This window comes from Lemur catta, chromosome 22 (genome assembly GCF_020740605.2).
Source record: "Lemur catta isolate mLemCat1 chromosome 22, mLemCat1.pri, whole genome shotgun sequence".
Taxonomy (NCBI): Eukaryota; Metazoa; Chordata; class Mammalia; order Primates; family Lemuridae; genus Lemur; species Lemur catta.
In genome coordinates this window covers 30,975,919-30,998,789 of record NC_059149.1, presented here as the reverse complement: position 1 = coordinate 30,998,789, position 22,871 = coordinate 30,975,919, and the positions used below count along the sequence as shown (strand labels likewise).

At 48.0% G+C, this 22,871-nt stretch overlaps 1 protein-coding gene across 1 annotated transcript in view; it reads left to right on the top strand.

The window, feature by feature from the left end:
- The first annotated feature begins 8,947 nt into the window (after window positions 1-8,947).
- DLGAP2 (DLG associated protein 2) overlaps window positions 8,948-22,871 on the top strand; it is a 180,061-nt gene continuing 166,137 nt past the window's right edge. The window contains exon 1 of the mRNA XM_045535286.1: window positions 8,948-8,977. The gene's annotated coding sequence lies outside the window, so the exon portion shown is untranslated. The remainder of the gene's footprint in view (window positions 8,978-22,871) is intronic.

The following is a 22,871-nucleotide window of genomic DNA, read 5'->3' as shown; positions in this document are numbered from 1 at the left end:
TCACAGGTGAATTCTACCAAACACTTAAAGGAAGAATTAGCGCCAACCTTTTGTACAGTCTTCCAAAATCAGAAGTAGAGGGAGTTTCCAGCTCACTCTGTGAGGCCAGTATTGCTCTGATACTAAAACCACAGAATGACGTCATGGGAAATCAGCTGCAAACTCATTTATGAATTTAGATCTAAAAATCCTCTACAAAGTAACTAGCAAGCTGAACCCAGCAGACAGAAAAGAGGGTGCTCAACTGGGATTTTTCCAGGAGTGTAAGGTTGGTTTGACATCTGGAAATCACTGATGTGTGCACCATATTAATCAAATACCAGGGGAAGATGGCACGATCCACTTAATAGATGAAGAGAAAGTATTTGATAGAATCCAGCGCCTCTTCCTGATAGAAACACTCAGCAAACAGGAAAGAAGTCCTCTACCTTACCAGGGGCAGCTAGGAAAAAACCCACAGTTAATGTCACACACGCTGGCGAAAGACCAAAAGCTTTGCCTCAGGGACAAGGGACAAGACAAGGACGTCAGTTCTCAGCATTTCTAGTCAGCATTGCGGGGGACTCTAGCCAGGCAACAGGCCAGAAAAAAGAAATGAAAAGCATTCATTTTGGAAAGGAAGAAGTAAAACTATATGCATTTGTAAACAATATGCAGTTGTATAGAAAATCCTATATAGCCATATAATCTACTAACAAACTCTTAGAAATAATAACTGAGTTTAGCAAGATTGTAGGATACAAAATCACTATATAAAATCAATTATATTTATGCACAGTTTTTGAATAGTTTTTATTGAGACTATCACATAATTTACCTTTTTAAAATATGTGAATCATTGGTTTTTAGTGTACAGTTCTCACCCCAGTCTAATTTTGGAACATTTTACACTCAGCAGCCACTCCAAATCCACGCCATGCACAGCCCTAGGAGATCACTAGTCTACTTCCCATGTCCTTGGACTTGCTGTGCCAGAAATTTCACAGACACAGAATCATGTAATACTGATAGTCTTCTGTGACTGGCTTCTGTCACTGAGCATGTTTTTAGGGTTCACCCATGTGGCAGCATGTGGCAGTGTTTTGTATGTATTTTGTCCACAATTTTGTGAGCAAATAATATTCCCTTGTGTGGATGTGCCCTATTGTCTTTGTTTATCGACTGGTGGACCTCTGAGTTGTTTCTACCTTTTGGCTGTGATGAATCATGTCTCTGTGAACGTATGTGTGCGTGTTCTGTGTGTTCCACTAACTTTCACTGAAGAGTGGCCATGTGGCATATTTACGGAGAATGGTTGGGTCTTGCCTGTGCTCTAAGGAGCCCTTAATTTAATAACAGAAGCCTGAGCTCTAACCCCACGAGAGCAGAGACGTGTCTGTCTTATTAATTATGGTAAGTGTCGTGCCTGACGTGATCCTGAACAGCGGCTGCTGCGGCTGAACACAGAGCGTGTGGAACTGCAGGGCGCAGGGCATGGCCGGCGATGCGGGTGGCTGGCCGTGGAGAGGAACTGAGGCTCTCGGGGCGAGGTGGGACTCCGGGTCCGCAGGCCTGGCTTCCTCACTCCTGGCCGGGTCTGCAGGTACTGATGGACGATCTCGGTCCGCGAGAGTTTCCTGAGCAGCTGATCGCTGTCTCTCCGGGCAACACGAGGAACTACAAATGTGTGGGGTATCAGGCCTCACAGAAGCTCACTCTGTGCCTGGAAATGTGACACCTGCCTGAACACAGAAGACGTGGAAAGTGACGTTTGCATCCTCAGGCTGAATCACTGTCTTCTCTACGCGATGGTGTCCGACGGCCGTGTGTGGACGGTGGTGACTGTGGTGTCAGGGACATGGGGGGGTTTCACACGTCACACACGGAGTTTGACCAGATGAACAGCAGGGTCTCCATCGGTTATTGATCCGTTGGTGAGTGGTGATGGCCCTACTGACTGTCCAAAGGAATCTCTAATTTTCTAAAAGATAAAATGTCAAAGAAAAGTTCTTCATCCTTAACAGCCTATTACCATAGAGAAAACTTAAGTTAAAAAGGCCCTTCTTGTGCCCTTGTTAAGGGGGAAGTCTGCTATGGCCACTGTCATGAGGTGGCAGCCAGTTTGCTGAGGCAGCCGTCTCGGCCACCGCAAACCAAGTGGGTTCAGCAGCACAAATGTCCCGTCCCACAGACCTGGAGGCCACAGCTCTGCAGTCAGGGGTCCCCAGAGCTGGTCCCTCCCGAGGCTGAGAGAAGTGTTTGTGAGGGTTCCCCCAGTTTCTGGCGATTCCTTGGCGGTGGTGTCGTCACTCTAGTCTCCACGGGTTCTCCCCAGTGGGTGTCTCCAAACGTCACCTCATAATAAGGACACAGCACAGATGCGATTCGGAGCCTCCCTCCTGAGATGACACAACCTCATCTTAACTACTTACATCTGCGGTGACCCTGATTTTAACAGAGGACGTTGGGACTTCAGCAAATGGATTTTGTGGGGACACAACTGAACCCCTGCGTAGCAGATGGTTTCAGTTCTGACATAATCACACGTAAGGAGCAGACTGAAAACAAAGCTTAAAACCATATTCAATGAGTTTGACTTTGGACTGCTGGTGCACTTGGTTTTTTGACGTATATTTTATGGAAAATCGTGATAGTCAGAAGCAAGTTTCGCCATCGTGTGCCTGGCTCTGTGTGCTCTCTCGTGAGTGGTCATGCCGTCTGTGTCGAGGGTGTCCGTGCGCTCAGCGCTGGCTGGGTGCAGCCCTGGGTGCGGAGCTGCCTGTGTGGGTGCCGGGGCAGGTTGGACGCATCTCACGGGGACTTCGATGCACTTCACCCTCCGTAGGAACCACGCAGCCTTGGGAAGCGCTTCACTCTGCGTCGGGCTTGCTCTTGTGCGATTAACTAACAGAGATGACTTGAATTAACCGTATAATTTTAATTTTTCAGAGCGAAAGTGTGATTTAGATTTAAACCAGCAAACCATATGTGAGTGGTAAAAAGGTAATTAATTCTAGAAACTCTGAGATTGGTCTTATTTAATTTTAAAGTTCAGAGGCACTTATACGCTTACATCTGATGAGTTATTAATAATTGTCACAACTTAGAAATGTAGAGAAAATGTAGTTATCACACTGTCAAAAGGACTTTTCTAATAAATCCTTTTGAAGTTTCAGTATGACAGGGTACATCAGTCACGTGCATACCTCTATTTAAATATTTCTTCATGGGTGTGAAGTGACCCCTGAGGGTCCTGCAGGGAAGGGCAGGTGTCAGACGTGCTTTGAGGACTGGCATTCCCGGATAATTTGGAATAATGGGATTTAATTTGTCTGCAGATAAACTCACCTAAAGGGACCACCACAGGAACAGAAATCTCTCCTAGCTTATATAAACAACGGAAATTAATTAACATGGAAGCACTAATTAGTTTATCCAATTTGCTGGCAGAGCTCTGGGAATGAAGGCCCGAGAGGCCTGGTGCCTGTGTGAGGGGCCCGGGAGGGGCCCTGGCAGTGGGGCCGGCAGAGAGTGTGGCAGCAGGGCAAGGGGCTACAGTCACAGTCTGCCGGCCCCCGTGGTGTGGGCTGGACACAGAGACCTGTCTGTCCTCCCCAGCCATGGACCTTGCTCACCTCGGTCATTGCTGAGCTTCTCCCATCCCTAACACGGGGACATTCCTCCGTGTCTGACCTCACATGTTTCCTCCGAAATGGTCCTGTCTCCGGAATGCTGCCCAAACCCCAGCCCTGTCCTCTTAAGCCAGACGCTTGCACATTTCCTTGCGGGCCCTCCCTGACTTGCAGAGCGGTGCCATCCTGTGTCTGAGTGCTGGCACATTCCCCTGATGCACTGGTCACAGCTGTGTCTGTTCCTGAGGGTCCCTGGTTAATGTGCTCGGCTCTCACGGCAGGGGGGCTTGGTGTGATGGAGGAGCGGAGTGTCAGGTGGCTCCAGGGAGGCCCGGGAGGAAGGAACAGGTGCCCGGCCCTGCTGAGATGGGAGGAAGTGGATCCACAGCCTGGACGGGAGTAGGGCAGCGATAACAGTGTTCACTCCTTCCTTGAAACTGTGTGTTAAAGTTTGTGCCTGTTATCCACGTGTGCTCAGTGTCTACCCTTTAATTCAAATGAAGACATTGGGTTTCCTAAATACCTGACATGTGTCGTGGGCAGGATTCCTGCTGTGTCTTCCGCACACCTTGTAACCACCCCAGAGCATTTGGTCAGTTGAATATTCAGGATGTGCATAACTGCCCCACATAAATCTAGTAAGTTAAGGAGAGAAGCTAACCACACAAAATTGTAGAATTCTAGAACTTTCAGCCAAGCTGGAAATATGTAAATGGATACCCGACTATTCACAGTTATATTTGGGAGTTTAAATATACAGCAGTGATGCTTTGGGTGCAGGGACTGCTTGTCAGATCCCATCCCTCACCTTCCCTCTGCCTCTCCACCGACAGCACCTGCCATCCGGCTGCCAGGGGCTCGGGCTTCTTGCTCATGTCCCTACTCAGCCCTTTCTCTGAGGCGCAGAGCAGGTTCCCCGGACCCGGCGATGGCTCATGCTCTGCTGCAGCCGGTACAAAATTGGATGTGGCTTTAGAAGCCCATAGTTTACATTATTACCAGCTTCTTGGAATTGGAGACAAGTCTCCCACTGGAATTACGTTTCTGGCACCAATTCAGAGTAATATTTTGTGTGCTCTAAAGCCATGCAGAGACTTATTGTCTCTGAAAAATAAATTCAATGTAAATTCAAAAATATCCCAAAAGACCCTCTACTTTTTCAGGTAGGTTTAACTGCCTTTCAATTCTATGCACTGCCTGCTGGTGACAGAAATGGGAAAAATAGGTTGTGATGGGTCAAAAAATAGAAAATATGAATTCGAGTGAGACGGCAGCGTGGCAGCCACTGCCGGGTGAGCGAGGTGCCGGCTCTTGCAGTGGGGTTCCCGCCGGGGCATTCCCACCGTGGAGCGCGAGCAGCGGGCCCAGGCTTGACGGACACACTGCAGCGCCGTGCCTGGCGCCAGATGCCTTGGGTGTCAGCCGGCGGATCCCACCGTGATAAACGCATGCCTGTCGCACACAGAAAAGGAGGCTTAAAAATAAGTGATATTTTGCTGACACTTTGAGAACAAACTAAGGTCACGCTGATGTCAGGGAAGGGACGCTTGACACGGAAGATTCCAGTGGAAACATCAGGGCTTAGGGGACTGACAACAAGCCCAGAGTGGTCGTGCTGGTCACTGCCTCTGGGGGCAGGGGCCTGTGTCCTACATCAATTGTTTTGCAGACTGCTTGGTACTTCTGGTATTTCATACAAACTTCCTTTATTTTGACAATAATGAGAGAATTAGGTCAAGTCTCCTGAGGCCAATACTTATTTTTTGCATGTAATTATCAGAAATAGACGTGACATATGACTGAACAGCTATGCACAGAACCCACGCGTGTGGGCCCCACGCAGCACCCAGCACAGCTGTCCTCAGCCTCCTCATCCTCACCAAGCAGGGGCTGTGCCAGATCCCCCTCGGGCCCTCCCTTGCTTCTCTCTGTGCAGCCACTGCTTCCTGAGTATATTTGGGGTCCAGGCGGCTGCTGGCTCCCGTGCGCCACAAGCCAAGCTCACAGGGTGGGGAGCAAGGCAGCATCCACAGCTCGTGGTGCACATGGCAGCCACTCACCTCTGGGGGGTGACACAAGAGGCCTCCACCACCTGCGGCCCATCCCGCCATCCTGGGGTCCCACCCCTCTCCCTGCAGCGCCTGCCCTGCGCTCCCCAAGAGTGTGGAGCCTGTGACCCCCAAGCAGGGAAACACCCACTTTCCTCCCACCCGGTCCCAGGGAGGCCCTGAGGGTTTCACGTTTCACCCAGGCTCTCTGTTTGCTTCTTGTCTGTGCTTCCACTTCATTTAGCAAACCTAGTTCCAGCCCTCACACTATCTTCCTGTAATTGCCTGTTGCAAACACCGTCTTCCTCGTCAGCCGTGAGATTTCCAGACCAGAGAGCGGCGTCCTCCAGTGTTTCTGTCGCATCGCCTGGGCGGTGCTGGGACACGACTGGCACTGGAAGCGCTCCTGTCGGAGGGAGAAGATTGTGAACTGCACGACTGAGCGGCGTGCTTGGTGCTGGCGGCAGTGCAAGGACTCCCTTAGGCGGATCCACCCTCGCCTGGGAGAGGGAAGGCAAACCGAGTCCTCTGCTGGGGCCTGGGCAATTCCTGCTGCTTCTGGTGCCTTCTCCTGTGACCATGTGATGAATCTTCATTTGCTTCTAACCACTGTGTGGCTGAGAGACCCCACAGCACCTGGGGCAGAGTCCGTGGCTCTGACACGCACTTGCGGGACTCACACATTTCTGCAGAGCGTGAGCGGCCACATTCCCGGGGCTGCTACAGGCGGCCGGACCCTCCTGCCTGGACGGGGCGCAGCGGGGGAGGCTCCAGAGGTAGCCGAGGCAGAGAGGCCTGGAGCGGGCGGTCAGGGGGTTGTCTTCAGGAATGAATGTCACTGTAGCGAGGCCGATAGGCCACATGACGTGCGCTGCTGCCCTGGGCGTGGATTGTCACTCGAGAACATGTTTCTGCGGGCAGCGATGCTGCTGTCTGGGGACGACCCCCCTGAGCAGGGGCTGGGACTCGAGCCCAGCGAGCCCTTTAGAGGCTGAGCTGCCGGTTCGTTCCCGTTGGAGCCTTAACTTCTGCTCCGAGACTCCGGCAGTTTCCGTGCAAGCACTCCCTGGAGTTGCTTCCTTCAATTCAAACTCAGCCTCCCCAAGGATGCGTTTGCTAGAAAGAACCGAAGAACCGTGGATGCTCCCCTTGTCTCGTTAATGATTCCTGTAGCTCATAACAGAGGGCCAGCGATGGACCTTAATGGAGAAAGGTGCTGTGAAAACGCACTTGATAGTGGTGACTTTCGTAGCTTTATGTCCTAGGCTCGTGACACACAGAGTGACGGTTCCTATGATCTAGCAGGGAATTTTTTTTCTTAAAAAGGATGAGGCCCAGATGCATTAATAATTCAATTTGAAAAGGCATTTGCTTAAGACTTTCATTCTAGAGATGTTGATGTGCCCCTCACTGAGCTGACACCTTTGTTCTGGGGGCTTTTGAATGATCTTCAAGTCACAAGATTTGAATTCATTGAAAGTATCAGTTCGTATGCTATCATTAAGCAGACTGTGTTTTGAACTTGCTGGGTAATTTTAAATATACATAACCTGTGGTGGAGATTAAATCTGTTCAGAGAGACTTGAATTTGTGGGTCAATTTTATGCAGATTTTGGTCACCACTTGGTGAGCAAGTGGGCAAAACCACAGTTCCTGGGATAGGTCCCGAGTGAGCCCCTGGGGGACAGGAAGCCCCGAGGGTCTGTGGCCAGGGGTGGGGCCAGGGTCACGTCTAGTTCTGCACGTGCAGCTCTGAGCTGCAGGGAGGCCGCTCTGCTTGCTCCGTGGCTGTCCTCCGTGGCCCGAGTAGTGGGGGTCCCAGCACTGCCGGGTCTGCCCGTGGGCCTCCCTCAGGCTCTGTGGTGGGTCCAGGGTCTGTTCCGTACTGTCAGAGTGCTCCGGGCCGGGCTGTGACCCTCCATCTCTTGTGTGTGGCCTCGGGCAGTCCCCTGTGGCTCTCAGTGCCGTGGCCCCGCCCACACGGGAAGGCAGGCAGCAGACGCCAGCACTACCTGGCACGCGTGCTGAGCACCATGTGCCTACGTGTCCTGCCGAGGTCTCTGTAATCAAATTTAGAAACTTCTTGATTAAATGAAATTAAGTGAGCTCCTTTATCCTGAGCTCTTCAGAGCTTCTAATTCAGGAGTGGCTATAATAGATATGCCACCAAGGGCTATAATAGGCAGCCTTTATTTTTTGTTTAGGATAAATAAAACAGAGCTACAACCCAAGATGTTGTCTAGCATCTTGATTCCAAAATAGGCTTTCGGGGCTTAGCCTTCTTATTCAAAGTGCTTTGTGTCGCTGTGACTCAGTGGCATCTTTTCTGGGCGCCTGCTGCCAGTAGCTCTCCCAGGGAAGAGGAAGCGCATCCTTCCCAGACTTCTGGGCCCACGTGGGCTTCAGGGCTGCCTGTGACCATGTCCACTCCCCCTGCCCTGCAGCCCACGGCTCTCCGCGCCTTGGGGCCCAGCGGTTCTCTCCTGCACTCTGCGGCCTTCTCCATCTGTTCCTGCACAAGCGTGTATCCAGGGCAAGCCCGTCACTGTGCCTTCTGCACCCACAGCCGGCGCGGGAGACTGGAGCAGGGCTGAGCTGAGCGCCCCTCCCCCGCTCCCCAGGGAGCCCCCCACACACAGAGCTTCCCCAGGAGGGGGCGAGCCGGGTCTACCCGGATTCCCCACCACAAAGACCCCACACGTATATTCATGGTGCACGTGCTGTGACCTCCCTGTGCCATTATAAATTATAAATACCTTGTCCCCTCAGCACCTGTGACTGTTCTGCAGAGCTGTGTACCAAACGGTGGGCCTGCTATGGGGGACCCCAGCAGTGTTGGTGGATTTTGGTGTTTTTACTGAAATATAACGTTATACTTTTGCTCATAGTTTTAGTGCCTGAAAGGAGATATAACAGAGTTGTAGTAACTGTAAAAGTTTCAATATTGAAATTGAGTGATAAAACATACCCCTCTCATTTCACAAAATGATTTGTGTTGAGCCATGTGCAATTATGAAAATATATTTGCTGTGTGCATATGTATATGACACGGAGGTGGTTACTTTAATAAAATGGAATATAGAAGACATTTCCGATGGTAGCTTTTTAAATGCAGTTAGCTGAAGTATAAAGTCAGACCTGGCCTTGTTTATGGGAGGCGGGGCACAGGTGCGCTGCGCTGGCTGCCCTGCACGCTGCGGCTTTGTTGTTGCTGTTGTTTATTTTAACGATATAATCTGCAGCTGCGCAGGTGTAACGGCCTCTCTCTGTCTCTTCTGTTTTCAGAGTCGCAGTGCACCCTCTGCGGGGAGCCGGAAGGTGAGTACCTGACTGACACCTGCCCCAGGTGGGCAGCACCTGGCGGGGAGGGGAGCCCTGTGTGGCCTGAGGATGCATTGATGGCGACAGTCTGCTGTGAACTGAAAGCATGTTCCATGTGGCGTTTGATAAAAAGGTGAATAAAGTAATCGAAGCAAATATAGGACGAGCATTCGAAATCAGGAGTTTGTCTCTGAAAAAGCAGACATTACGGCCAGATCGCAATGCTTTCTTCTTGTTTTGGACTTACAGATTTTAGCAGCTGTCTCCAGACAGTAGGTGCCAATGCATATGTATTGGCTTTAAAGGAGACCTGTGCAGCCGTCCTGACTGTCGGTGGGGACACCCGAGAGGGTGCATGTGGCCCTGCCGGCAGCCACGGTGGAGCCATTGCTATCATTTACGCTTCAGCTCAAGTTTATGTGTCTACAACACATTTGAAAGTGAGGCTCTTGAGTCCATAATTTGTTAACTATGCTCCAAAGTAGCGAAAGCCAAAATGTATGTAATATTTTCCAATGGTGTCGTTATTAATAGAAAGAATCAAGAGAATGTGGTAAACAACTAACCCCTGTAGAGGGGGACTCTGAGTTAAGCAGACTTGATTTGTGGTCTGCTCTCAGCAGAGCGAGGCGAGTTGGCTAGAGAACTGCTCGGCCTCGGGGAGCCGGGGATGCCTCCAACCCCAGGAACATGCTCTTGGGTCACAGTCTGGCCGGCTCTGCGCCACGCAGTGTACGGCCCTGCCGCGCAGCACTGGGAGTGTGAGCGGTGGAGACCGGTGTGTACTCAGTGCTTCGGAAGCCGAATCATGTCCATTGGAAAGACATTTGCCTGCAAACTGGGGAAGAAAAAGTGAATATGGTGTTAACTTGAAATTCTATCAAACACTCAATTTCCCTACTTTGTTGGTTAATCAAGGTATTATGACAAAATTTTCAGGATCCTTCCTGGTCTGTTTGTAAGTGTGTAATGCATGCACACCACCATGGCAATGTCTGTTAACACCCATTGTAAAGTCCTGAGCTCCACTTTTATGCAAAACAGCAGACTTTGGACCCCTGGGATTTCCAGGGTCAGAAGAAATGTGGTGTTTCAGAGTCAGGACGATGTCCCAGGAGGACCTGGGTGATGTTGGTTGTGTCGGATGCCGCCTCGTGCTGGGGCCTGCGGGTCCTTCCTCTGGGCCGTGCCAAGGTTGTTGCAGTAGTTGATGAAATTCTCTAACCTGTCTTGTGTCTGTCGGGCATCTGAACGTTTTATTATTTCTGACCATTACAGTCTCCATCGCCGTTCCCACTGTGGGGACATGCATGTCATGCTGTGGCCTTGTGTTGAGTTCTCTTGGCCCCACCCCTTCGCTGGGTGTTCTCAGTGTGCTGTGTCTGCTGGGCAGACTGTCAAACATAAAACCTTGTTAAGAGTAGTTTCAGGCTGGGCGAGGTGGCTCACGCCTGTAATCCCAGCACTCTGGGAGGCCGAGGTGGATGGATCGCTCGAGGTCAGGAGTTCGAGACCAGCCTGAGCAAGAGCGAGACCCCGTCTCTACTAAAAATAGAAAGAAATTATCTGGCCAACTAAAATATATATGAAAAAAATTAGCCGGGCATGGTGGCGCATGCCTGTAGTCCCAGCTACTTGGGAAGCTGAGGCAGTAGGATCGCTTAAGCCCAGGAGTTTGAGGTTGCTGTGAGCTAGGCTGACACCATGGCACTCACTCTAGCCAGGGCAACAAAGTGACACTTTGTCTCAAAAAAAAAAAAAAAAAGGAGTGGTTTCAACAGATTGCATCGTGTTCTTTGTCTTCTTATTTCCAATAACAAATGTCTGCTCTCGGCCAAGGGCCGTGGCTGTGGGGTGTGTTTTGCTATATGCTGCTTAGTGCTGTCATTAAGAGAAGATTTGGTCGCAATACATCAGTATAGATCATGTTTAGAGATGAGGGTTTTGGTCGAATGAAGGCTGGTAAGGTACCTCTGACGTCCTCACTTAGGGGTGGGTGTTGTCCCACATCTGTGAGTGTCCTGCCTGAGGGGTGGGACCTCCCAGGCTGACCCGAGACTGCTGGGGGGGCTGTAGCATTGTGCGGAGGCCAGCTCCCCTGGGACAGTGCAGCCCGACAGCAGCCGACAGACCAGAGCCGCTGTGCTGGGCTCTCCAGGGCTTCCCCCCAGGAGCCCGCCCTTGTGGAGTGCCCACATCACCGATGTTGTGAGCCCACAAATGTGTGCAAGTGTCACAAACAGAGGGAAGAAACACATTCACTATTGCTCTTGAGGTCAGGTCAACTTGTAAATACTTAAAACGAGACAGACTCGCTCTGTGTAAGAACAGTCCCAGCTGTCTAGTCGGGCAGACCTGCAGGTTGGGAGGTTCCTCAGCCAAGGTGGGGGTCGGAGGTGTCTGGGGAATGTGAGGTGCACGTGGGGGGACAGTTCTCTGAGCCGTCCCAGTGTCTGGACCTGCAAGTGGGCTGCTCCGAATCAGAGGGAGGGAGGAAAGAGCTGATGGCGAGGTCTCAGCTGTGCTTTATTTTTTGAAAAACACTATCATATGAATATTCATACATTTAAAAAATCATTTAAGTAATTAGTGTAAGTGAGAACTGGCTGGGTGCAGCGAGTGGAATCTGAAATCAGCTTTTTTGTTTGGTAATTTCGTCGGCAGCTCACACGGGCCGCGCAGAGGTATCAGAGCCGGGCGCGGCTGGGTGCGCAGCTGAGCGCTGGGTGCGCTGTGTCCGTCACTTCCAGAAGGTTAAGGCGTCAACTCACTGAGCTCCCCTCTTCTTGTCAGAAAGCTGTTACCAGCCTTCACGGCTAAACCAGCGAAGTGGGAAACACCTATTTGCATTTTAATGATTAGTGCTTTTGCAGAGAGCTAGTTCTTTGGATACAGATTGAATAATTAGCCTTGTCTGTGATGATAATGTCTGTCACACAAATGGGGCTGGGAACAAGGTTGACAGCGTGCTGGAGACCTCGGAATCCCACGGTTGTGGGTCTCTATAATGGTATGGCCTAGTTTTCAGAGAACTTAAATTTTTAATTGTGTATGAAATGATGTCAATAAGCAAATTTCCTACACATTCCATATTGCAAGGTTTCTAAAACTTGGAACACTGTGTTTATGAGACGAAAACGTTTAATGGATTCATTGTTGTTTTCTGGCACGTTTCTTCCTACCCAGAATACACAGATAACCCGACGCCTACTGCTCGGTGCAGGGCTGCAGAAAGGGGGCGCCGTGGTTACCCAGCCCCTGCCATCCGCAGGGGTACAGTCAATGCCGTGCTCTGCTATGACAAGCCCTCTCCTGAAATAAATGACAATAATGAATTTACTAAGAACAATCTCAGTTGTTATAATAATTTACCAATTTAATCCTGACTGTCTCAATTTGTATCATTTTCCTCGTGGATCCTGTTACCTTGTAGACAGCAGAAGTCACCGGATGTTACACAGCAGAAAGATCACGTGCTCATTTATCTCGACATAGCAAGAATCCCCATGTGATATAATCTGTCCAATTAATATAAGAAAGTAACTTGAGCCCATGATCCTTTTCAAGCTGTATTGCAGACACATGACACCACTTGCCTTTTAACGAGACCACAGGAAACTGTGGATGCCAGTGAGACCACAGATGTCAGTTCAGGACTCATCTGTTTGCGTTTTTATGGTCTGACTTGTCCTCATAGAAAATAGATTCCAGTCCAAAAGCAAAATTCATATTTAAAAAAATCATAAAAAGTTTAAGGTAAGATATTTTCTTTCTAAATTTGTTTGAGTTTGGTTTCATTTTTACTTTGATTAATTTGAAACCACAAACTGCACGCTGGTCTTGAAATTTTGGACAGACACACAAAATCTTATATTTTGCTAGGACGAGGAAGAACCGAAACTGCTACTTCTCCCTTCATAACTCATGACTGAGAAACTGTGGGGAATTTTTCCTGTAGTTAGTAGCATTGTGTTCTTGATTTTTTAATGCAAGATATTCAAGATTTTTCCCACAAATGACTCTGAACAATGGGAAATATCCTCATTGTTTTTATACCTTACTTGAATATGTGCCATCTCAAGATTTTGAGACTTCTTAAAAATTGAAAAAATAATAAGGTTGCTTTTTGAAAGCTGGATATTGAAGGGTTTAGGAAGAAGCCTCCTGTCCACCCACAGCCATCTCTGCTCCCTGTTCTCTGTGGAGACAGAAGGCTTTTCAAGGAGAATCGCTGCTCTGTCTCTTCTTGAGATCATACCTTTTAATTGTACGCTTTGGATAAAAGTGATGTTTTGTGATTACTGTTAATGTTTATTAGTGATTGTTGTTGCTTAGGTGCTTAGGAACTAGAGAATTCAACAAAGTTTTGGAGTCACAAATGACTCTGAACAATGGAAAATATCCTCATTGTTTTTGTACCTTACTTGAATATGTGCCATCTCAAGATTTTGAGACTTCTTAAAAATTGGAAAAATAATAAGGTTGCTTTTTGAAAACTGGATATTGAAGGGTTTAGGAAGAAGCCTCCTGTCCACCCACAGCCATCTCTGCTCCCTGTTCTCTGTGGAGACAGAAGGCTTTTCAAGGAGAATCGCTTCTCTGTCTCTTCTTGAGATCATACCTTTTAATTGTACGCTTTGGATAAAAGTGATGTTTTCTGATTACTGTTAGTGTTTATTAGTGATTATTGTTGCTTAGGTGCTTAGGAACTAGAGAATTCAACAAGTTTTGGAGGAAACAGTTTCTGCTCCAGCCAGTCTGTCTTCTAGTACCTTAAAACGGTCAGGATTTTAGTGGAAATTAGAACATGGTCTCTAGGGTGAGAGAGAAGACTATTCCTCGCAAAGGTTTATGGTGGAGGATTTTAGAGAGAGGGAAGACTTAGTTGAACTCTACCCAGTTCCCACTAAAAATAAATACAAGTGCTATATAAAATATAACAAAATTCATTTCAATGCATAACTGAGCTTGGAAAAGGAAGGAAAGGAAAGAAAGGAAAGAAAGGAAGGGATTTTCTAGAGTCCCAAGAACTAAGGAAGAATTTTCAACCAGAGGATAAGCACGAGTTATCCCTTCAACAGCGCCTGAGAAACAAAGCCCAGACAGTGGCCTGGGCTGGGCCTAGAGTTCCGACGCGGGCAGGTGAGGCAGAGGTGGTGGAGACGCCAGAGTTAAACCCAGGTGATCACCAACTTCCCTATTTGTGAGAAAAGAACTAGGCAAACACTGGCTCAATAGAGTATAGAGGAAAGTTATCACATGTCCAGGGCAATGGGTAGAATATAAAGTTACCAACAAAAGTGAACACTCCAGGCTTGGATTTGAGGTCTGAATTTCCGCTACCTGGGTATTGCAGAAGACCACATGGTGACATTCACGTGGAAATGGTTCTAGAATCAATTGTGATGCTATCAGAACCCAAGGACTCTGGCAGAATCAAAATCACAAGTTATCTTTGAGAACAGAGGGGTCAAGGAAATTCTCTTCCACTAAAAATAACACCCCCTTTAGATAAACACATAAGATTATAATCCATATAAAGAAACTTCAAAGGAATGAGAAGACACAACAATAGAAGAATAACAAGCCAGAGTGCTAGAAATGAGAGGCTTGCACAGATGTTGGGTAGCTACGTGGATTTTCAGTAGGAACCTAATACAGGAAGTATCTATTATGAAAAAAGATTAAAAAACAAGCAGAATATCTGTAAACAAGAAGGGTCATTTAAATCAACTACTATGTGGATATATTATAAAGTGGATTAGACAGAGCTGAAAAGAAAATTAGTAAACTAGAAAATAGATATGAAGATATTATCTAGAACTTTGCCTAAAAAGTATAAAGGGTAATATAATGTAAGAATTAAGATGCATGGGAAATGGCTTAAGAAACACAAACACACGTCTGGTTTTAAGTGAGAAATTAAAGGGGATGGAGACAAAGGAGGAGAGGCATCAGTCAAAGAGGTAAAGGCTACCATTTTCCAGAGCTGAAGAAATATGTTCTCCCTCTTTGATCTAAAGACTCCCAAGAATGAAACCAGATGAATAAAACACACCCACACCTTTTAAGTGAAACCACAGGGTGTGAGACAAGTATCTTAACTACTTAACTATAGCCGGCGCAATGTACCCACAACGTATTTACAACACGCTGATTCTAGGAGGCTTCTCTATCACAACTGATGCCAGGTGACACTGGAATAACATCTGAAAATTACTGAGACAATAAAGGCAGTGAAGAAACTGCGATCATTTAATGCCAAGGTGAATAAAAGAGGAGAGAGGTGGGGAGGGTAGAGAAAAAGTCACAAAACATGGTAGAATGACTCAGGCATTTTTATAGATAAAGTGATTATTTATTGATAAAAGGAATCTGCTGCAAGAAGCTATAAGAAGCATCTGCTTTAGAGCAGACTCAGAATATTCAAAGAAATAAAGAGAGAATTACAAGGAGAAATTGACAAATCCTCTATTATGATAGAAGACCCCCTTGTCTAAGGCACAGCACCTCTCGGGGGGGGAGCTGCCCCCCCAGCAGAGGCGGACGTGCTCCCAGGGCCTTCCCTAGACCCTGGGCCCTGGTGGGACGCTGTCTGCTAAATGGAGTGCTCGCCAAGTTCAGGAAGTTTAGCTCTCTGCTCGACGTCAGTCCTTCTATACTTGTGGCTGACGCGGCATTTCTGCAAGCACTCACCCAAACATGCTTCTGTTAGAAATAGCTGCAGGAATTCAGGACCCTCTGGGTTTCCAGATGAGCACAGGTTCGCCTGGACGGCATCTCTTGGTGGAGCCGAGTGGGATCTCTGCTTCCCCTTCCTGGGTCCTCACAGCTCAGAGTCCCGCTCCACACCAGCTTGGTCTTCATGGCCAGTCGCCATGGTGTTACTGAAGTGCAGGTGAGACCCTGCCACTGCCCTCCTCCGCTCTGTCCATGCTTCTCGCTGTGTGTAGGATAAATGCACATTCATAATCTCACCCCAACTTGCCTCTCCAGCCCGATCTCGCCACAGTGATGCACCCTCTGTGTTCTGGTCCCCACATACGAATTAGGGCCCTGAGAGCACACAGGGCACCCAGGGCTTTGATGGCAGAAGGACGGTGTGACAGGTGGGAGGGCGGGGCGCCGTGTGCAGACCCCGTGGGCGTGCATGTGTCTGTGTGTGCATGCACGTGTGTGCATGTGTGTGTATATGTGTGATGCATGTGTCTGTGTGTGCACGTGTGTGTTTTATGACCAAAGAGAAGTCTGTCCAGGCATCCACAGGAATGGTTTATACTCGTTATCTCAGCAGAACTTAGAGTTTCTCCTACACACAGTGGAGAGAGGAGACATGTCATATTTTTGTATAAAAAGTTGAGAATTCTAGAAAGAGACTTTGGGGTCAGCTCCAACACCGTATCCCAGTGCAACCTGTGCCCCTCCTCACCCGGTGCATCCTGCAGCCCTTCGTTTTCTCCCTCCCCGTTTTCCTCCTCTGCAGTGTCTGCTGGAGCATGGTGAGCGCCACGCGCTCGCTAAGTACTGGGTGTGTCAGCACTGTGGGTGCAGGACTGTCTGTTTCCATCCGCATCCCTTCATGGTGACCGGCAGGGTCCTTTGCATTTCATAATTGTGCATTTTTGAATCAAATACATAATGTTGACCATTAGGATATCTGGGCCTATTACCAATATAAATGCTGCATTTGGAATCGGGGTGAAGCCACAGCTATTGCATATGATAAGACAGAGGGAAAATGGGATGGATTGCACATACCATCTGGTGTCTGAGGCTCTGTGACAATTATGCATTTATGCAGAATGATATGTTATAAAATGTACAAATGAACCCTAATTTGCAAAATTCTTTCTTTTAAAAAAATAATATCCAATATCTGAGATTCAGGCATGCGGTTAGCATTGGAAAAATTTTAGCTCGTTGATTTGCTCAGGAATAAATAAGTATTTTATTTTTCTGACCACTGGGTAATTTAAATATCAGGGCTCAGGTTTAGTGTGTTTAGGTAAAGTGCTATTTTCTTGTTGCTGAACTTATGCCTATTTGTTGCATTTCAGAGCATATTTGGGAGGTGAAAAGACACACAGAATGTATGCAGTTGAACACTAAGAAAGAGCAATATTAGAATTATTCCTACTAATTCATAATAAGCCCCGTTAGAACACTGGGGAATAAAAGTGGCTGAAGAGAGAAATTTAACGTGGGACGGAGTCTGGCGTTGCCTTCCGTGTTAGGATGTCACCACTTTGACAGCAGGAACCTTGTTTTGCCATCTCACGATGTGCATAAAATGCCCCAATTTAATGTCTTTTCATCCATCTGCTGAGAGTTAAGTATCTTAGGAGAATTCTGATGATCTTCTTAAACTCTAGGAATACAAAGAAGTGGAGTGTTTATTAAATTTCTGGAGAAGAAAATGTCTCTGCGGAGTTAAATTACCTCAATTTACTGCTTGTTTTCCTTTACTTTCCTAGCCCTGTGGCTTGTGCCGTGCGCTGGGAGGGGGAGGGGGAGGGCAGCTCCGGGGCCTTGTCTGGCTTGGCAGGTGGCAGGACCTTTTCAAAGACAGAGACATTTTTGCGTGACTCAGACCAGCAGACCCAGTGGCTCCGTGGTGGGGTGACATGTCCCACGCAAGGCCTGTGTGCCGCTGCCAGCTCTGCCCCTCGTGGATCCTGGGGAGCCACTTGGCCGTAGTCGCTGGGCTGAGGCCAGTCTTGGAGGGAGAACAGAGACGGGAGCACAGGTCCTGATTAGGCAGTGGGGCAGATTGTTTGACCGTGATCAAGTCCAGATGCTTCGGGCCCCCGTTGGCTGTGCCTCTCCCCTGGGCTGTTTGTTCCGGTTTCATTCCTGCCTCCCCCTGCATGCCCTGCCCTTTCCTGGCCCACTGCATAGCATGAGGGGTCCCGAGACCCTGGCTAGATCCTGGGAGAAAAGCTGGAAGATCTCCAGCCTCAAGCTCGCAGCTGGCAGGACGGCTCAGTGCACAGAGAGAACATGCTGGAAAGACCACCTGGCACAGGTGTTGGAACAGTGTTACCTCATTTATTTGCTCAGGAACAAATGAATATTTTATTTTTCTGGTCACTGGGTCATTTAAATATCAGGCCTCAGGTTTGCCTGTGACACTGGCCCCAGTGTTCGTGCTGACACATGTGGCCTGAGTCTGAGACAGTCTCTGTCTCTCCTGTGACTGGCAGAGGGGAGAAGGCTCCTTCCTGAAACCCCTTGTCTTACTGAACTGTGTTCCTGGCCTTGCTCTCGCTCTGACTGACGCATCTCATTGGCCACGTTATGAATAACAAATGATGGAGATTTTACAGCATCTGTCTTTGGGAAATGAGCTTGGAGGGAAAATGCCCCAATACAGAATCACTGTGCAGCACCCCCCCCCAATCTTGTGATCAGATGACCCAGAACTCAAGCTGTGAACCTAGAAACAAGCGAAGAAAAGGTGTGCGAGGATTTGCAGATACTGGCGTTATACGTTTCTCGAGCAGGGAGCGCTGTGGTGTGGAGGCACCAGCAGTCTTGGCACCGAGGAGGCAAAGGAGATGGATGACTCACTTTCCTAAGAAAACTGAACTAAGCCTTTGTTCCCTCTTCCTGGACTGTTGAGAGGCAGCAAGACAATGTGCGTGGAGGAAATTGTGAATCTTGAAGCCTGTATTTTCCGGGGCCAGGGAGTGTTTTCATGCAAGGCCTTCCCCTTCTAAATACCCCACAGCTGACAGGGCCTTCCCTGTCCCCTTGCTGTCCTCAGAATTCACCTGAAACACATGCTTCCCTTCTCCCTGTGGACGTCCTTTGTGCCCCTCACAGCTCAGCTCACAGTTGACCGTGACGCAGAGCTTTTCCCTGCTGGCCAGGGGTTGCCCTGAGTGTTGACAGTGGTGTGGGCTTCCTCTCCCCAACATGGGAGACCAGGGGCAGGGGCGTGTTCCACAGCCTGGGCCGGGCAGGCAAGAGCTGGTAAGAGGGTATCACTTCACAGTGACTCGAACCAGAAGAGAAGCGAAGTCCAGAGACTAGTTGGAATATACGTCTCGGAGAAAGGTCTAGAAACAGAAAGAAAAGTGGGCAAGGGAGAGCGCTTCAGTGGGTGTGATGAGTGGTCATCACACCTTCACCAAGGAGGGTGCAGGAGCATTTGTGTTGCTCTTGCCCTACGCCCAAGATTATGGACGAGGAGAAATACAGGCTCTGAGCCCAGTAGAAGGAGAATCGGACCAGGAACCAGAAGCCAATCTTGCAACTTCTGTGCTGTTAATTAGAAGTGGGGCTTCGTAAGCACCTGCTCTCTCTGGACCTGCTGTTCTCATCTTAAAACACTTCCGTGCCGTAAGCTTTTGTGTCTGCCTGGTCTCTACAGAGGGAGCCTCTTTTCTGAGCGCCTGGGTTTGCCTTTTCAGATGTTCTGCACGGACCCAGATTTGGTTCCCATGACCCTAAGCACCATCGCCTGCTACTTAGTAAAACTGATTCTTGTTTTTAGACACGTTGCAAAGGAGGCAGATGGGAACCCACTTCTCAAAGTTTCGGAGTCGTAATGAAGGGTGACCCATTTCCTGTCACTGACATCCTGTTTTCCCAACATCTTCACGAAGTCAGTGGTGGCTAATTTTGGCAGATTAACCATTACCACATTAAATGATGAATTATTAATTAAAGAGATTATGTTATAAATCCACAAAAAAGGGAAAAAAAGAACATAAATTAGGAGTGAAGATTAGAACTAAACAGATTTTGGTACAAATCCAGTTTTCTCCCCTTAGTAACAAATTGTGTGACTTCACCGAATCTGACATCCTCGTCTACAAAATGCACAACAGACTACCTACACTTCAAGCCAGTTTTGAAAATTATGGTATTTGGTATAATGCTTGGAACACAGTAGGGACTCAGTGACTTCTGTGTTTTATATTTGCCATAAACGTCTTTGTTCATTAGTTGGTAATTCAATTCCTATGTTTTTTATCTCAAGTCTCTTTGTCAGGCATTATTCTGGGTGTTGGGGAAATACTGACATAAATGGTGTGGTTTTACATTTAAAGAAAGTAAATCAATAGTTGGAATAAAGAATTGCAAACAAACCAATAGTTGTGCTGAGAATGATGATGATGATGAACTTGTTTTATAAGGAATGTTTCCCAAATATAGAAATTGTGGCATATGGATGAATCCCAGATGGAGTTGCTTTGACTTATGATGTGAACAGCCAGTCCGGGGTATGGAGAGAGTGAATATATTTTGTATTCTTTTAGGAAGTAGCTATGGAAACCTTGCACCTCTGTCTGCCAGGGCAATGTCTCCTCCTCGACAGAAAATAAAAGAGACCACATCAAATGTGTGTGTGTGTGTTTGTGTGTGTGTGCACAGAGTGAAGTCTGTATGTAGTGCACGTGTATACACACACACACACACACACAACGGCACACTATTCAGCCTTCATAAAGAATGAATCTGACAGATGAACCTGGAGGATGTTCTGTTAAGTGAAGCAGGCTCAGAAAGACAAACAGCTGTGATCTCACTTACCTGGAATCTGCACAGGGCTGAGCTCGCAGAAACAGGATGGAATGGCGGTTCCCGGGGCTGGAGGGTGGGAAAGGGGGTGATGTTATTTGGAGAGTGCAGACTTGTAAATATAAGATAAGTAAGTTCCGGAGATCTAATTAGAACAATTACATTATTCTCCATTTTCTCAAACTCGAAGGTAGTTACTTAGGTATTGCAAAACAAAAATAAGAAAGTTAGTATAGTCACAAATAAAAAGCCATTGGAATATCCTCATGTTAGGTGGAACATAGGGCATGTTGAATTTGAGTTGATGTTTCTACAGTTAAAGATAGAAACACCAGTTCGATTTATGTGCATCTGTGTATACAATCTACAGAGGGTCCACAGTGTGTGAGGGTATCGTGCCAGGCGATAGAGTTTTCAAAACATAACACCCAGTGGGGAAATGTGCATCATACACATTCTGTAACATTTTAATTCGTGTTAGGATAGTGCCTAAAAAGCAGCAAGTAACTTCAGCTGTGGAAAAGAGTAATCAATCCTAAAACGTTGGCTGTGGGGAGGCATTTGAAGTAAGTGATGTGGGGACCCTGGAAGAAGAGGAAGCCCAGGGGACACAGAGCTGGGTTTGGGGAGTTGCAGGACTCAGGTCACGGCGACTCGCACGTCCTGCTGCGGGTCCTTTTGTGCAGCTTCCTAAGAGGGTCCTGGAGCTCTGGGTCTGTGAATTCCTACAGCTGTTTGCAAATGGTTCAAGTCTCTATATCTGCTCTTGGGGGGAAATGATGCCTAGTTTTATCAGAGTCTCACAGAGATTTGTAATCACAAAAAAGGTAAAAGGAACTGTGTTCGTGCTGTGGCGTATGGTGCCTGGGAGGGAACATTCAGTTTTGTGACGTCGCAGTGCTGTCTGGGGCCACCTCTGCCTGGGCATCTCCCACGAAACCCACTTGACCGCTGGAGCTGGTCTCCGTCCAGCTCCTGAGTTTTTGCCTAAGGCCAGTTCTCGTGGTGAGAATGAGACAGAATCGCCCAGACAGCTGCAGAGAGCTTGCTCTGGGAGATGCTGCAGCTCAGCTGGGTGGAGGTGGTGGGGTGAGTTTGGAGGCCTCCCGCCAGCCACGAGCACGTCCTTTCTCCAGTTTGGAGTTTGTGGGCCTGGGATGGGGGGACGGCTGCGGGAAGCCAGGGGCTGCCCGGGCCCCTCTGGGGCGTCAACGGGACACCTGCGTTCGCCCCAGCCCGCCGAGCTTTGCTGGGGAGTGTAAGGCGCAGGCCGCAGCCCACCTCACCCTCGGGCCACAGCTTCTCGAGGTGCCAGACCCAGGGTGTCGACCCCCGGGGACCCACTGTCCTGTTACTCGTTTTCTGTAACTGGTGTCACCCCACTGGGTTCACCCTCCAGGAGTTGATCGGGAGCCCACAGCAGCAGTGGCCCTGCGTCGGGGGTGGAGAGTGGGCGGGGAGCCGCGGCAGGGTCTGTCCGCACGTCGCTCGCACTGCGGCTCCGCGAGGTGCAGACAGCTTCATCTTTTCTGGAAGGCCCTGGCTCCACGCAGGCCCTTGGAGTTTACTGCATGCAAATATTGGTCTGAATTTGAATTTAATCCAAAGTCCCCAGCCTGTGTGAATGCTTCAATTCAAAAGCTGATTTTAATGAACTGGGATATGTGCTGCATGTTAAATTAAGATAAACTTGTGGTAGAATTCCCAGGGAGGGAAGTGGGATTCTGCTCAAAGAGTGAGAGCCCAGAATGACATTGATGCAGAATTCCAAGTGGGAAACTTTAAATGAAATTTCCAGACTTTAATACCTTTATGTATAGCCAAGAGTCTGCCCTGACTCTGGGCAATAGGGTGTATACTTATTAATACCTTTTCTGATTTTGTAATCAGTTCACAACCTGAGTCATTCCATAACCATTTTTCCTATATGAAAGTCCTGTTAATTTGAAAGCTTAGAAGGCTGAGTTGTCTCAGCATCAGGGCTCTGCTTATCACTTTTCAATTTGCAAGAGTCATTTTTTTACATGTATGGAGAAATATTTTTTAATTATGTTTGAATTAATTTTTAATTTTAATTAATATTAAATTTTAATTAAATATTGTATTTGTGTCTTAAATAAATTTGGAATTTATTTAATAGACAAAATGATTTAAATTAATGAACTCTTTTTTTCCCCAATGTAAGTGTACAGGCATGCACATGCACACACAAGTACACACACAGCCACACGTATGCAGGCACGTATTGCATGTGCACACACAAAAACAAGTCAACATATATGAGCTCGCAGAACACAAGATGAATGTCTCTGGCTTCGTTTTCTGAGGTAGTGGTTTTTATTTACCTTTTTAGTTGTAGGGG